Here is a 17,516-nt window from a genome sequence, read left to right as displayed (position 1 = left end):
ATTTTCATCTGCAGAAATGGATTGAAATTGTGTTCATTGACTCACAAGTAGGATCCATTACTGGGTGCTGGTTGGCAATGTCTTCTGAAAAGCACATAATAAATGAGAAATTGTCATGCCCAAGGCAGCCGCAGCTGCTTCTTCTAGACAAGGGCTTTGAGGGTTGGTTTTCAAGGGACCTGGCTTGAGCTGGAGGCCCCCAGGCTCCAGGGAAGGGTTTGATAACAGCCAGTGGGTCACACTGTGGCTTGTCACTTTCTCAGGAAAAGCTGATCCTTTTTCTAAGTCCGCAAGTGACAGGATTATTGTGTAAGTTCTTCGGAGATGCTTTCATCCTGACTGTTTTTTGTCTAAGGCTGTTGAAGGAGCTTTGCCAAGAAAAGCAAAGAATAAAGTTGAAAGACACCCAGTGCCAATGTCCTTGGTTCCACAGGCATGGGTGCCAGGGACTCTAAATGGGACGGCCTTCGAGAGGTCCTGGAGATGGGAGGAAGCACATCAGAGAAAGAGACACAGCCGGGGAGACACTAAAGGGCCTCTGTGGCCACTTCTCTTGCCCAGGGCAGATCCTTCAGGCATGGGGGTTTTCCATTCTAGCCAGGAATGACAAATCCATCCGAAGGGTCCATTTTCAGCCAGTGGAACAGTCGATTGTGTGCAAGACCACAGGCTCTGTGCATGTTGTTGACCACGCTGCCTCCCCTGAAGAGGCTCAATGCTTTCTCGATGTTCCTCTCTCCACCATAACGATCTTATGTGTTTCTCCGAGTCTGGTTTGCAGTCTCCCCACTAGACCTTTTCCACTTACCCCATCTGTCCTTCACACTGCAACCAGGGGCACCTCTTTTTTGTTGTGAACAGACTTGCTTTTGTCATTGACACATTCTTTGGATGCTATTTTTCTATCCTCGATAAATTTCCATTCCAGCCGGGAGTGTCAGAATCTCTGCAGTGACAAATCCATCTAAAGGGTACATTCTGGCCAGGACCCACTGATGGCAAAATGGGTCAAGTGGGACATTTGCCTTCAGCATCTCTCTACCTCCATCTGACAAACATCCTGTACCTGAGCTGCTTGTAGTATGCAAGGAACATCAGACACTTCTCTCTCTCCTTCCCCTCTCCCATCAAAACTTATATATCCTGGGTACTAATCTCTCAGGGCCCTTTTAGGGGCTGAAGTTGAAGTACAGTAGCTTGTAAATAACAGACACCTTCTCTACGGACACTTTGGTATTTAACGGGGCTCTGAGTGCTTTGAGCTAAAATGGGAAGCAAAGTTGGCCTTTTAGGCCCTGAGGTAGATTAGAGTGGGGAAGAATTTTGGAACCATGGAAGGAGTGTAAGGGCCACTGCTTAGGGTCCTTCATGTCATGCTTAGAGATGGATGTCCAGGAAACTATTGCCTTGAGAAATTCATGCTAAGTCCGGAACACTTAGCACAATATCTGTTATGCTGAGAAAGCAGTGCAGCTTTTTAAAGTGGTCCAATAATTACTCTCAGACACAGAATATGTGTGCATGCGTGCATGTGTGTGTGCGTGTGTGTGTGTGTTAGTGTCACTATGCATGGTTGTGCAGGTTGTGGACTGCAAAAGGGCTGCATGTAGGGAGGCACCGTTCCTATGGCAAACATTAATGCATATCTTAGGTAAGACAGTCAACTGGCAGAGGCCATTTCTAATTGGGAGAGGGGAAAGGTCAGTGCAGGTTTCAGTGAGAGACAGAGGCAGGTTCTAGCTCATCCCTCTTGGGCTCTCCCCTACTTCAAGGTCCTGATCACCTGCCCTACAACTTCAGGCTCAGCTGAAGAAGAAACTGCGTCTTGAGTCTATTTCTCCCGCTCCTACGATTGCTTGCTCTATACCATCCTAATGGTCCTGTTTCTCTCACCCTGACTGAGACAGCTCGGCCTGAGCCTGCCCACAGCTTCTCACCTCTCGCCTCCTGCACTCCAGCCTCCCCAGCTCCTCTTTCTCTTCCTGGGAAATGCCACACGCTGCTCCCTCCCACCCTAGAGCCTTTGCAATCCTGTGTCTTCAGAGTACCCAGATCATATGAGAATAAAGCTTGACTCATGCCCTTCAGCTGCAAAAGAAAGAAAAAAGGGACGTCCCCAATTTCTGATGAATAAAGCGTCAGACCCTTTTCCAGCCAAGACGTGCCCAACATGCTTTGCCCCTTTCTAAGAGCATGTGGTTTCCTTTTCCTCTCCCCTATTGGACAGCTGGCTGAGGCTGTCACTGGGAGCTCCACCCTTTCTGAGTCACGAGGCCACCAGCTCCCTCGAAGCTTCACTCCTGGGAATTTGAACCTTGAGCAGAGGGAAAAACAGCTGGATCCAACTAGAATTGCATCCTGGCCATGGCTGCCTGTGTCTGACCCCACAACTGGAGCAGAGCCTGCCCTCCAGCCTCCACGCTGCCTTAGTTCCTTCCTATGGATGGGACATTTCAAAATTCTTTCAATAAATTTCTCAGTGCTGAAGCTACCCAGAATTGGCTATGGTCCTTGTTAACTATCAGAGTGTTCTTCATACCTTTGCCCTTCTTGTTCCTATTGCCAAATCTTACCCAACTCTCAAGATGATCTTGTACAAATACTGCTTCCTCCACGAAGTCTTCCAGCATCTTTGCCCTCCTATCCCAGGCCAAAAGGAATGATCCTTCTTACTTCTTCTCTCCCACAGCCCTTTATCCTTCTCTGGCACTGTGTATCAGACAGTACCGCGTGTGCGTTCTGGATGAGGTCTTCATTCATTTGTGGGTCCTGAAGGGCCCTTCACAGTGTCTTACAAATGGTAGGTTCTCAACAAAGCCTTGGTGGATGCACATTGCATTATTAACAGCTGGGGTGGCTGGGGCGCATTATGTTCTCTCTGCCTCCTTGGCTAGCTCTGTGCATGTGTGATTATCTCTTCTTCTTTCCTTTATTTTGAAGAAACGGAGGTATTCCTTGTTTACAAGTTTCAGATAACTCTATCCAGTAGTATTATACTGACCAGCTTTGATCTGGTAAACAGCTTAAAAAGTGATGATTTTAGGGGGTAACAATAAACTGATGGCACAGAAATGTTACAGGCTCAATTGCACCCTGAAATGTAAATAGAGCTGGGTACATGACTTCTTATAATCTGTGCCCATTGGCAGTGGTCTTCCAGTTCACTTCCCACGCAGGTGAAGGCTCAGCGTCTCACAGCTTCCCCTGCGTGTGTCTCTGTGACGCCGAGAACAGGGGTGAACAGCACCAGGCTGCTGAGGTTCTGGTGTTCAGTGCTCTGGGGCTTGGTGGAGCTGCTGAAAGAAAATGGCATCCATAGAGAATATGGGGGAGAAAGAGAGAACAAAGCCTTTCCTGTTACAGATTGAGAAGACATGTTTCAGGCAAATTGAGCAACTGAAAAGGCATATTTTCTTTCAGACTCTTTACATTCTTACAGGAAAATTAGAGGAGACATGGAAAATTCAAAGTATGCTGTGTCTCCATGAATTGAATCATGTTATTTGATTTGAAGACTGTGAAGTTATTAATAATTTTATTTATACTAGCTCATGAAATTAGTTGACTTTGGAATCGATCTTTGTTAAAGTGAAGTGGAACGCTGAGTGATCTGGGGACAGGCAGGACATTACCATGACTTTTGAACACATCACTTGGATTTGTCTCAGCTCATCTAGTGCCTTTCATGTCACAGAACATTGAATTTGGAAGGAAACCTAAAAATTCTCTTATGTGTCAGAAACTATTTTAGTGGGCAATTGGCCTTAAAAAAATTCCAAACTTCATTTCCTTTCAAGGACATTTTAGCTTGGTGTTGGCATTACTCATTCATGTGTGTACTGCTACAAGAACATCTTGGGTATGGTAGAAAATAAATGCATTGTACAGTTTTGCCCAACTTCCCATGACATATTGAAGAGCATTGACACAGTGTAGAGAAATTTAGATGAACTGTATTTCATGTCCTAGACCATTTTGGGAGAGACTATCCCAGAGTCTTCACAAAAGCCTCAATAAGACATTGTCTTCACGATGATATTGCCTGTTTGTGGTACTAAACTGATCTTTACTGAGAGTGCCTCCCATTGACCAACCCAATTAGAAACTTGAATTGTGGTGATGGCACTTCAGGACCAGTAGGGCCCCTCCCGATCATCTTTCCTCAAGTCTTCACATCATCACTTGAATCTGCTCTTCTTCCAGTGTCTTCAGCTCAGTAAATGGCCTGACTTCATCCTATTGCCAGCATGTGATTCTCAGCATTCACCTAACAAAACCCCCAATCTAACTGTATCTTTCACCCATATCTCCCTTCTCACTCCCATTCATAGTCGAAGCACCATCATCTACCCTAGACTACGGCCATGGCATCCCAGTTGCTGTCCTCATTTTTTTCTCTTCTTCCTTTTCCTTTCCCATCCATTCTACATACAGCAGCCTAGGCTATACTTCCGATACACCAGTCTTACTGTGTCTTACCCCTGCTTTTCACCCATCAGTGGATTCCTCTGTGATACTTTAGCATGGCCCCCGAGGCCCAGCATCTTCTGGCCCCTCTCTCACTCTGTATCACATACCATGCATTCACTCTACCTATGCCTTAGCCATGCAAACTTTCGCTGTGTTCCTCAATGTGCCAAGACCCTGCCAATTCAGGACCTACATTTAGGCTGTCCTTTCTACCTGGGACTATATATATCCCCCTACTTTGCCTCAAACCTCCACCCCTCCACAAACTTTCCTGGATACCCTGTTTTCAATCACTGATCTTACCTTAAATGCTGGTTCCTCAGAAATACCACCCTGAACACTGAGATTAAATTCCTTCTGTTAGAGGTACCCAGAGGAGGGGCAGTAAACTTTTTCTATAAAGGGTCAGAGAAAAAATATTTTTGGCTTTGCTGGCCATACGGTCTCTGCAGCAACTACTCAACTCTGCAATTGTAGTGGAAAGCAGGCATAGACAATATGTACATGAATAAGCATGACTGTGTTCCAATAAAACTTTATTCACAAAAGCAAGCAGTGGGCCAGATTGAGACCAGGAACCATAATTTGCCAATCCATGCCTAGAACATTCTCTCTCTTTGCATTGTACTATTTATAACAATAGGAAGTAAGTAATTGTATCTGCATGATTATGCGTTAATGCCTGTCTTTGCTCCCTGGACTTCTTTTTCATGAAGACAGAGATCAAACCTGCCTTGCAGCCTCCAGCAGGGACAATAGACACCCAGATAAAACAATGACTTAAGCCAAGCTAACTTGCCTAGTCAGGTTTTATCCTAAGTCTTTAGCTTGAGCAATGGGAAAGGGGCCTCTATTCTTTCCTATAGAAGACAATAACTTGAGTGTATAGAAAAGCTGAGCTGCTGCAACGATCTTGGCATCAGTAGAAACTGAGAATGGAACCAGCACTGAGAAGTAGGTCTGAGAAATTAAGAGAAACTAACTGGATTATTGCTATATCATTCAGGTCCTAGATCAAGCTCTATCTGACTTAATCTATCTAGTTCTTTTTTTTTTTTTTTTTTGAGACAGAGTCTCACTCTGTCACCCAGGCTGGAGTGCAGTGGCACGATGTCGGCTCACGGCAACCTCTTTCTCCTGGGTTCAAGTGATTCTCCTGCCTCAGACTCCAAAGTAGCTGAGATTACAGTCACACACCACCATACCCGGCTAATTTTTGTATTTTTAGTAGAGATGAGGTTTTGCCATGTTGGCCAAACTGGTCTCGAACTCCTTACCTCAGGTAATCCACCCACCTTGGACTCCCAAAGTGCTGGGATTACAGATGTGAGCCACCATGCCTGGCCTTCTAGTTCTTGATTCTAAAGTTTCATGAGTCAACATATCCTCATTTTATTAAGCACAGTTTAATTAACATTTTTTTTGTGGCTTGCAGTGGAAAAATGTGCATAATATCTGATATTTTCTCATTTGTACAGTGGAGATAATAAAACATAACTTGAAGGGTTATTGTGAGCATATAAAAATATACATAAAGATGCCTAACTGCATATTGCACACAGAAACCACTCATGTTTGTTAAATAAATGAGTAACTATTCTCATGAGCAAATACATATATTTGATGAAGCACTGTTTACCATAATATGTCTTTATCACACACTTTGCCCCACTTATGATTTTGATTATGGAAAGTTTTGACATTATTGCCAGTTGGTGAGCAATCAAAGTGGAGCTATCATCTTAATATGTAGTACAAGACACCATGAAAAGGAAATGCAAATTACAAAAATTGATTTTAGCCACAATTTCAGGAATGTATACTGTATTAGTTCATTTTCATGCTGCTGATAAAGACATCCCTGAGACTGGGTAATTTTTAAAGAAAAAGAGGTTTAATGGACTCACAGTCCCAAGTGGTTGGGGAGGCCTCCCAATCATGGCAGAAGGCAAAAGGCATATCTTACATGGTGGCAGGCAAGAGAGAATGAGAATCAAGTGAAATGGGAAACCCCTTATAAAACCATCAGATCTGGGGAGACTTATTCACTACCATGAGAACAGTATGGGGGAAACCACCCCCATGATTCAATTGTCTCCCACTGGGTCCCTCCCACAACGTGTGGGAATTATGGGAGCTACTATTCAAGATGAAATTTGGGTGGGGACACAGCCAAACCATATATACCTTGTCTAAAAAGAGGCTTGCTGACCAAAGAAGATATGAAAATGGTGAGTAAGCATATTAAAAGGAGTCCAACATTATATGTCATTAGGAAGTTGCAAATTAAAATAACAATGAGGTATTTCATTGTTGCAAATTAAACTACATGCCTTTGAACAAAGTCCCAAACAGTGACAACACCAAATGCTGGTGAGGATATGGAGCAACAGGAATGCTCATTCATTGCTGTTGGGAATGCAAAATGGACAGCCACTTATGCAGTTTGGCAATTTCTTACAAAACTAAACATACCCTTACTATGTGATCCATCTAGCATGCTCCTTGGTATTTACTCAAATGAAAACTTACGTCCATACAGAAACCTGCATATGAATGTTTATAGTGGCTTTGTCATAACTGCCAAAACTTGGAAGCAACCACATGTCCTTCAGTAGTTGGATGGATAAATAAATGGTGGTATGTTCAGACCATGGAATATTATTCAGCACTAAAAAGAAATGAGCTATCAAGCCATGAAGAGACAGGGAGGAAATGTAAATGCATTTACTAGTGAAATTAGCCCACCCAAAAGGCACATACTGTATGATTACAACTATATGACATCCTGGAAAAGGCAACACTATGGAAACAACAAGAAGATCAGTGCTTGCCAGAGGTTGGGGAAAGACAGAAATGAATAGGCAGAGCACAGACAATTTTTAGGGCAGTGACACCATTCTGTACGATACCATAATGGTGGGTACACATTTTTTTACAATTGGTCAAAACCTATAGAATGTGTAATACTAAGAGTGCACCCTAACGTAAACTATGGACTTTGGGTGATAATGATATCAATGTAGGTTGGTCACTTGTAACAGAGGGTACCTGTGTGGTGTGAGATAGCAACAGTTGGGGAGATATGTGTGGAGGCAGAGAGTATAAGGGCCCTTTCTGTACCATCTGCTCAATTTTGCTGGAAGCCTAAAACTTCTCTAAAAATAAAGCATATTAATTAAAACGTAAAATATATTTTAAAAAGAGGCTTGCCCATGTCATGGTTCAAATAAGATGTATTTAACAATAAATTTTTTTCTAGGCACCTCTCTTCAAAAAATTATTCCCCCAAAGAGATTGTTTCTGAAGAACCAGAAAAGAAAAAGAAGGAAAAAAAATAAAACAACCAAACCTCCAAATGTACCTGAGGATTGAGCAGACTGTGTCTTAGGTACCAGGGTTTCAATGAGTTTGAAGAGAATAGAATTTGTTTGCTTTTGTCTTATAACCCAGGTACATGAATAACCATTGACTGAAGCTTGCAAAGACATGGAAGCAGTGAGAGTTCAACTGACTCACGGAACAATCATATGAATCAGAATGGAAGAAAGATGACAAGACTGAAGAAGAAAGCACCGCCTAAAATATAAACTGGAGCCAATTTTTCCCTATCCTAAGCCATTCACTGGCCCTTCAGTTGGTATCAAACCTTAAGTTCTTACCAGCACTGAAGAAGCCTTGTGTGAGCTGGTCCCAGGCTACCTCTCCAGGCTTCTTTCCCACCACTCCCTCCCTGCCATGCTGGCCTCCTGGTTGTTGCTGCTCCAGGGCCTTTGCACTTGCCTGGAAAGCTCTCCTCCTATTGCATGACTTTCTGTCACTTCATTCTAGTCTTTGGTTAAATGTCACTTCCCCAGAGAGCTCATCCTTGGTCATGAAGCTTAAAATATCAACCTCCTTCTAAACTCTCCATTCCTCTACACTGCTTGATGTTTCTTCACAGCATTAATCACTACCTGATTCTATTACATGTTGCTTTGTTCAATTGCCCCATATCTGTCTTCCCCACACGTTTTGCATATGAGCTCCTGAGGACAATCTCAGCATCTGAGCTGGGCTCAACCTCAGCATCTTACCTCAGTATCCTCACCTCAGAATCTACAGCAGTGCCTGATACATGGTAGCAACTCCATAAATATTTATTGATTGAATTTGGTGCAAACAATTTCTATGTGCCACCTTGGTCATCAATCACATTAAATTTATTGTTTGATTTTCTGACAATAAAAAGAAATCTCAGTTACTACAGACCTCCCTGGAACAGCTCACGTGTCTCCAATGAGAGAGACATAGGTGGCTGAGAGTGCAGCCTAACTCATTTATTCCAGATCCAACTCAAACACTCGTAAAGAATATCACATGCTTCCTCATGGCACTGAGACACACTTTTCAAGAGGATTAGCTTGTAAGAGTCAGATAATCCTCCTGGGTTGGATAAATAGATCATACAGAAATTCCTGGGGTGCGTTCTACATAAGGCCTTTCACTAAAATTAAATTAGCAACAAAATGAGCTTTACTTAGGGGTAAATTAAAGTTTTTTTTTTTTTTTTTTTTTTTTAACAAGCTGTTTTAAATGATCACAATCTGAGAGGTAGGGTCTTTCTTAGACACACATGGTGTTTCGCATGCCTTGTTGCAACCCCCGTGCGCTCACCCTATGGAGTGAGGCAAGGAGAGGAAGGTTGGAGTTCTCCAAGGGACATCAGCCATGTTTGCAAAGGAAAGCAGATTTGGGATTTATAAAAAAGAACCTAAGAATTCTAAGGATTTAGGAAAATGACTTGCTTAAGTTGGCATCTATAACAACATGAAACTTGCACACCTCCCATCCCCTAACACACAGAAGCAGAGATTTTGATTATATCATATCTCAGCAGCGTTTGTCAATAGCTATCAGTGGGGCAGTGACCAAACCCAGGGCACATCCACCGAACAATACTGAAGTTTGCTTCTTTACTACAAAAATGTCGGTCCTGGTAAGGTCAGCCCAAGCACCTTCTTCTCCCTCAGGTGCAGTACTGTATCTACTCTTGACTGAATCACATAACTGTGCAAATATTTTACTTTCATATATCATTGGTAGCAAGTGTAATACTGAGATTTAAAGGTAAATAGTTAGAGAAATTGCAGTTACATTGTCAGACTGACATTCCTATCATCGCAAATCAAATTTTGCTGTGTGCAGCCAAAAGCAAATAGTGGTTTTTAGACACAGCCTTTTTTATGGGCTCTTTCAGATCATATATAAAAGGCTGTGGTTTTGGTCAACAAGTAATAAGATAAAAATACATTTTGTAAGGATTATTCTCAGCTAAGGGGTTGAACTCTTTAGTTTAGCATCACATTCTCTTCTCACTAGAAGGAGTTAGAACTAAATTGGGGGGAATTAACATTCTCGTCATGACTTAGGAAAAGGAAAAGAGTAGATTTGAATTGGAATCTTAAAGCATGGTTAGCTCCTGAAAGGAGATGCTTTAACATGTCATGTCTCTATCTCGGCAGATGTCTCATTTGAAGTGCTCAGGCCTGGCCTGTCATTTTTCTGTGATGATGAGTGACATTTTCCAAATGTGAAGGTACTAATCAGGATGAAGAATCATATTCATTGAATCAATTCATCCATCCATCCATCCATCCATCCATCCATCCATCCATCCATCCACCCACCCACCCATCCATCCACCCACCCACCCATCCATCCATCCATCTATCTATCCATCCATCCATCCATCCATTCATCCATCCATTCATCCATCCAACCATCTATCCATCATTTGAGACCAGTCTTGAGCCAACCTCTGTGCTAGAATTTGAGGATATAAAACATCCCACCACCCACTTATTTATGTATCAGGATGAATGACACATGGGCACTGATGAATACGAAGTAAATGTGTTATACAGTTTACAGCAAAAGGATTCCCCAAGGAGAAAGGGTCAGGTTCAGTATGGAGTGAAGCAAGAGCAAAGCCACATGGGCGATTTGAGGTGTCACTAGGGTGGAGTTTCCTCAGCACTGTCTAGAGGCTGTGCTATTTGAAATCCGCAGGTACACAGAGGTATGAGTGTTCAGGCATTTCTCTTATTGGGTCACACAGGTGATTGGGGTAGGGGCACACACAGAGAGTGAACCTGGGGAGGTTGTCAGTGGCCAAATGCCAATCACGGAGTCAGTGGTTTTATTACACATGTTCAGGGGAATGTGATGTGGTGAGAGGTTAGGCCCAGGCCACATGCTTCATACTGAGCCAGGTACCAAGATGCTGGCAGCACATGAGCAGAGGGTGAGGGCAGGCTCAAGGTCATGTAGGCAATAAGGGCAGAGTAGCATTTGATACATGGTCTGGCTGTCTCCACAATCCCTGTTTTCCATATGTACTTGGTCCTGAGGAATTCAGCTTATCATCTCAGCCTATCTGTCCAAGAAGAGCTAGAAGCATTGTATGTTGAGTTTCTTATGCTCTGACAACTTTGCAAACTTGATAAGTTTGTAAGCAGGAAGGTTTTGAATATTCTTCAATCTCCTTTTATATTCTAGCCCATATAAATACGGCTTTATTTTTACCCAGCTCGTACTTGGATTCAGAAAGTAGCCAGGTTTTCCAGCCTGAAAAGATTTAGAAGGCCCTCAGCACTTCTAAAAGGAGTGATATGGGAGACATAGTTATCTCCATTCCATTCCATTCCATTCCATATCACAAAGAGTGACTGAGTACCTAGTTGATTCCTGGCAGAGTGGAGGTTGCACTATGATTAAGACATATTTTCTGCTATCCATAGGGTAGGAAAGACATTCATCTATAGGGCATAAATACAGCATATGGTACAGATAACAACATATGAGTGTCGGCGCAAGACAGTCTGACTCCTATATCAGAAGGGAAAAGGCCAGACACTCATTTTCCCAGCCTCCCTTGATACTAGCAAGTGGCATATTGACCTAGACTCCAGTGGCCAGATTCAGTCATCCTAGACTTTTCAACTTGTGGTTCAGACAAGTAGGGACAACCAAGGATTCTTTCTGAGAGAGAAGAAGGTGGAGGCATGATGTACGTACACACTGTAGTAATGACAGTGATGTTAATGACAGCAATCAGGGCTAGGGATTAGGTTGATGGTATAAGTGATGTCACCAAGTCTCCTAAATGAAACAGTTCTGTGGCTTGAAATGAGGCACATAGATTACAGAGGCACATATTGTCACATATCTTGGTACATACATTACACTGGGATGTAATAGTACATTCCAAAGATTTGAAGAACTTCCCTAAATCCCTTTTTAAGTGACATTTAAAATCAGCTTTATTGAGACATAATTGGCATATAACACACCACACATATTTAAAGTGTACAGTGGGATAGTTTGACATGTATATGTACACCTGTGAAATGATCACCACAATTAAGATAAAGACAGACCTATAAAAGTTTCTTCAGACCTTTGATCCTCTAACAGCTCAGTTGCATTTTCTAGAATTTTATATAAATTAAATCATACAGTGCAATGCAGAGAGTTAATGTTTGTGTTCCTTCCAGATTCATTTGTTGAGATCTTAATACGATGCTATTAGGACGTGGGGCTTTTGGAAGGTGACTAACCATGAGAGTGGTCGCATGTTCTCACTCATAGGTGGGAATTGAACAATGAGAACACTTGGACACAGGGCAGGGAACATCACACACTGGGGCCTGTTAGGGAGTGGGGGCCTGGAGGAGGGAGAGCATTAGGAGAAATACCTGATGTAAATGACAAGTTGATGGGTGCAGCAAACCAACATGGCACATGTATGCCTATGTGACAAACCTGCACATTGTGCACATGTACCCCAGAAATTAAAGTATAATAATTAAAAAAATCATGAGGGTGGAGTACTCGTGAATGAATGGGATTTTTACTCCTATAAAAGGTATCCAAGAGAGCTCTCTCACCCTCTTTTAGCCATGTGGGGACACAGCTAGAATATGGCTGGCTATGAATCAGGAAGCAGGTCCTCACCAAGCAGAGTCTTCAGGCATGTTGATCTTGGGCTTTCCAGCCTCCAGAACTGTGAGAAATAAATTTCTATTGTTTAAGCCACCCAATCCATGAAATTCTGTTATAGTACCTCCAACTGACTGAAAAAACACAGTGTGTCTTCTTTATTTGTCTGGTTCTTTCAGTCAGCATTAATATTTTGAGATTTATCCATGTCATTGAGTTTATCACTAGTTCACTCCTTTTCATTGCTGAGTAGTATTCCTTTATATGAATATACCAGTTTGTTTACCCACTGACATGTTGATAGACACACTTGGGTTCTTTCCAGTTATTACAAATAAAGCTTCTATAAACATTTATGTATACACCTTTCTAGGGATATATGCTTTCATTTCTCTTACGTAAATAGGAATGGCTAAATCGTATGGTAAACGTTTAATGTTTTCAGAAACTTGCAAACTGTTTTCCACATTGATAGTACCATTTTACATTCCCACCAGCAGTGTACAATCAGTCTTTAGCCATTCTAACAGGTGTACAGTGGCATCTCACTGTGATTTTAATTTGTATCTCACTAATGACTATCAACACCAAACATCTTTTTTCTTTCAACTTTCATTTTAGATATTTGCAGGTTTGTTACCTGGATATATTGCATGATGCTGAGGTCTGGGGTACAAATGATGCCATCATCCAGGTACTGATCATAGTACCAAATAGTTTTTCAGCCCTTTCCTCTATCCATCCCTCTCCCCTTAAGTAGTCCTCCATTTCTATTTTTGCCATTTTTATGTCCACAAGTGCCCAGTGTTTAGTTCCCACTTATAAGTGAGAACATGCAGCATTTGGTTTTCCATTCCTGCATTAATTTGCTTAGGATAATGGCCTCCAGCTGCATCCGTATTGCTGCAAGGGATATTATTTCATTCTTTTTATGGCTGTCTAGTATTCCATGGTATATATGTACCACATTTTCTTTAGCCAATCCACCACTAATGGGCACCTAAGTTCATTCCAGGTCTTTGCTATTGTGGCTAGTGCTGCAGTGAACGTGTGAGTGCATGTGTCTTTTTGGGAGAATGACTTGTTTTCTTTTAGCTATATGTCCAGTAATGGGATTGCTGGGTTGAATCGTAGTTCTGTTTTAAGTTCTTTGAGCAGTCTCCAAACTGCTTTCCACAGTGACTAAACTAGTTTACATTCCCACCAACAGTACATAACATAATGTTGAACATCTTTTTATGTGTTTACTTGGGTATATGTATCTTCTTTTGTAAAAAGTCTGTCCACATTTTTTTGCCCTTTTCAATTGGGTTGTTTATTTTCTTATTATACAGTTTTGAACATGCCCTTTATCAGACATGTATTTTGCAAAGATATTCTCTGAGTCCATGGTTTGTGTTTTTACTCTCTTAATAGTGTTTTTCTAACAGCAAGAGTTTTTAATTTTGATGAAGTCCAATTTATTCATTTGTTTTTCTATGGATCATGTTTTGATGAATATCTGAGAACTCTGCCTAACCCAAAGCCACAAGGGTTTTCCATTTTTAAGGAGTTTTATAGTTCAGATTTTAAATTTGCACCAATAATCCATTTTGAGTTAATTTTTTAGATGGTACAAGGTATGCATCGAAGTTCATTTCTTTGCCTATGTATATCCAACTGTCCCACCACTTTTCGTGAAATAGATTCTTTCCACTAAATTGCCTTTGCACCTTTATGAACACTCAGTTCTTCACATATGTGTGAGTTCGTTTCTGGACTCTATTCTGTTCCATTGATCTATCTTTATGCCAATACACATTCTCTTAATCGCTGTAGCTATAGTAAGTCGTAAAATATTTTTTTTCCAAGCTGTTTTAGCTATTCTAGGTTCTTCATATTTCCATATAAATTTTGCAATAAGACTGTCAATTTCTACCCCCAAGAGATTACTGGGATTTAAATTGGAATTACATTAAATCTATAGATTAACTTGCAGAGAATTGAATTCTTAAAATTGTTGAGTGCTTCAATCCACAGCACTCTGTATCTTTCCATTTATGTAGGTCTTCCATAATTTCTCTCAGCAATATTTTGTAATTTTCAATGTCAGGTCTTTCACATCTTCTGTCAGGTTTATTCTTACGTATTTCATAATATTGATGCTATTATAAATATTATTTTAATTTCCAGTTATTTGTGTCAAGTTGTTTAATTATAATTGCTATTATTTGAATTATATAATGCTTCAAGTAATTATAGAAATACTATTAATTTCTCTATGTTGATCTTATGTCCCAAGGAATTTACTAAAATTACTTACTAGTTTAGTAGCTTTTTACAACATTCCACTGGATTTTCTACACAGACGATAGTGATGTCTGTGAATAAAGAGCATTTTATTCCTTTCTTTACAATCTGGATACCTTTTATTTCTTTTTCTTGTCTGATTTCATTGTCTAGAAGCTCCAGTAAAATGTTGATTAAAAGTGATGAGAGACAAAGTGATGAGGAATAAGACATCTTTGTCTTATTCCTAATCATAGGGTGTGATGGCTGGTTTTATGTGTCAACTTGGTTGGGCTATGGTATCCAGTTATTCAATCAAAGACTAATATAGGTATTGCTGTGGAGGTATTTTATAGATGTAGTTAACATCTGCAAGTAGTTGACTTTAAGTAAAGGAGATTGTCTTTGATAATATGAGTGAGACTAATGCAATCCAAGTTGAAAGGTCTTAAAGAGAAAAACTGAAGTTTCCTGAACAAAGAAGAAATTCAGCTTCTGCTTAAGAGTTTCCAGTCTGCTGGCCTGCCCTACTCAAACTTGCCAGCCCCCACAATCACACAAGCCAATTCCTTGAAATAAATCCCTGTAGATATATATCTACTATATATCCATCTGATGAGCTGAGACTTCCTGATGAGGAATAAATGCTGGATTTAGTCAAAGCTTTTACTGCATGTATTAAAATAATCAGATGGTTTTCTTTTCAAATTTATCATATGGTGAATTATAGTGATTGATTTCCAGTGTCAAACCAGTCTCACATGGTGATCATGATGTGATATATTAATACATTGTTGGATTCAATTTACTAAAATTTTGTTTAGAATTTTTGCATTTAAGTTTATGAAAGAGATTGGTCTGTAGTGTTCCTTTCTTATAGTGTCTTTGTTTGGGTTGGTATGAGAGTAATGCTGGTCTCAGAGTTGGGAAGCATTATATCTTTTATAATATTCTTGAAGAATTTTTATAGCATTGGTATTATTTATTATTCAATACAGAATTCACTGTTGAAGCCAATCAAGCCTGAAGTTTTCCTTGAGGGAAGGTTTTTAGCTAAAAATTCAATTACTTTAGTAAGTATAGGGATAAACAGATTATTTAATTCTTCTTAAGTGAACTTTGATAGTTAATATTCTTCAAGGAATGTATTCACTTCATTTAAGCTGTGACATTTATTGGCAAAAAATTCTTCATATTATTACCTTACTATCCTTTTGCTATCTGTAGATTCTGTAGTGATGTCACCTCTCTCATTCCTGACATTGGTAGTTTCTGGTTTCTCTCTTTTATGTGGATCAGTCTGGCTAGAGATTTTTCAGTCTTACTGATCCTCTCAAGTGACAAATATTTGTTTTATTAATTGTCTCAATATTTTTTCTGTTTTTATTCATTTCTGCTCTGAGCTTCCTCATTTCCTTTATTCTCATTATTATGGGTTTCATTTGCTCTTTCTTTTCTAGTTTCTTGGGTGGAATGTGAAGCCATTGATTTAAGACCTTTCTTTTTTCTAATATAAGTACTAATTATTATGGTTTTTTTGGTTAATTTGTGTTTGTTAATTTGTGTTGTGAATTGTTATAGTTTTACAGTATTGTTTTTATGTGCTTCAGGTGGGATATAGTAGAGTTGGCTTTTACTGGTCCATAAAAGCTAATTCTGTCTCTTCTCAACTCTGTGTTCAGTAATGTCTCATTGGTAGCTTGAAATTGATCCATGCTGGGAGTATTTACACCACACAAATTGGTAAACACTGCATATTGGGGCTTTTTGTTGTTTTTTGTTTGTGTTTTTCTTACAAGTCAGTTTACCAGCACACCATTGGGGTTAGTTCTTCTTCATAAATGTTTTCTTACATTATTGTTTACTATTCACTTGTATCATACCATAAACTTTATGATATTTTTTTAAAGATTTTTAGCATTGTATTCAAGCTAAATTTAATTTGGAAAGAATTCACATCTTCCATGACATTCAATCTCCTCATTCTGATAAAATATTCATAACTATTGACATACCTCCTCGAAAATTGTTGATAGTTTTCTTCATAAGGGTCACCTAAATTTTATGGACTACACTAGAAATAGTATTCTAGACTGAGATTGTGATAAAGTTGCAAAATGATTGACTCAAAAAGAAATGAGAATGAGAAAAAATATATGAGGACGTTCCTTAGAAAGTTGGGTTCCATGCTCATCTTGTTCCGACAACACTGACTCATCTAAATTCAAAGGAGCAAATGAGAAGCAATGTCTGGGATGCTCATTCTCAAAAAGCTGAACCAAGAGATAGAAAAAGGGTCTTATGAGGTAAAAGCAAAAGATCTTGATGCTTTGTCCTGAAGAGGAGAAGGCTAATGTATAATCTGATAAAAAATACAGAGAGTGTTCTAAAAATATGCTAAGGAGTTTATCCAAGAAAGAGCACTTGCTGGGAACAATGAAGAAGAAATTCATGCAATAGTTAGAGTTGAATGGATGAACTTTTCAGGTTCTGCTAATTCTGATGAGCTAGGAGTTCAATTTTCTTTGATTACGGTGAATAAACAAGAAGAAGCTAACTGACGTCGAAGTAAAAGATTCAGTTCAGTGTAGGGAGAATTCCAACTCTCTTAATGCAAAAGCAAATGGAGAACCAACAAAAACAAGCAACAAAACACTGCAAAGGTGGCTGAAGGAGGCTGGGTGCTCTCCAACTCTCTAGGCTGTTTAGCAGTTCTCTTGAATAGCTCAGAACAGTGGGAGCAAACTGCAAGATGATGGTCTCCGTTTGGCAACAGACATATTTTATTCATCTGT

At 40.1% G+C, this 17,516-nt stretch overlaps 1 protein-coding gene across 1 annotated transcript in view; it reads right to left on the bottom strand.

The window, feature by feature from the left end:
* LOC107130900 (protein CASC2-like) overlaps nucleotides 1–17,516 on the bottom strand; it is a 160,927-nt gene that overhangs the window by 15,323 nt on the left and 128,088 nt on the right.

The sequence above is a fragment of the Macaca fascicularis genome, chromosome 9 (assembly GCF_037993035.2).
Source record: "Macaca fascicularis isolate 582-1 chromosome 9, T2T-MFA8v1.1".
Taxonomy (NCBI): Eukaryota; Metazoa; Chordata; class Mammalia; order Primates; family Cercopithecidae; genus Macaca; species Macaca fascicularis.
This window is presented reverse-complemented; position numbering and strand designations above follow the sequence as displayed.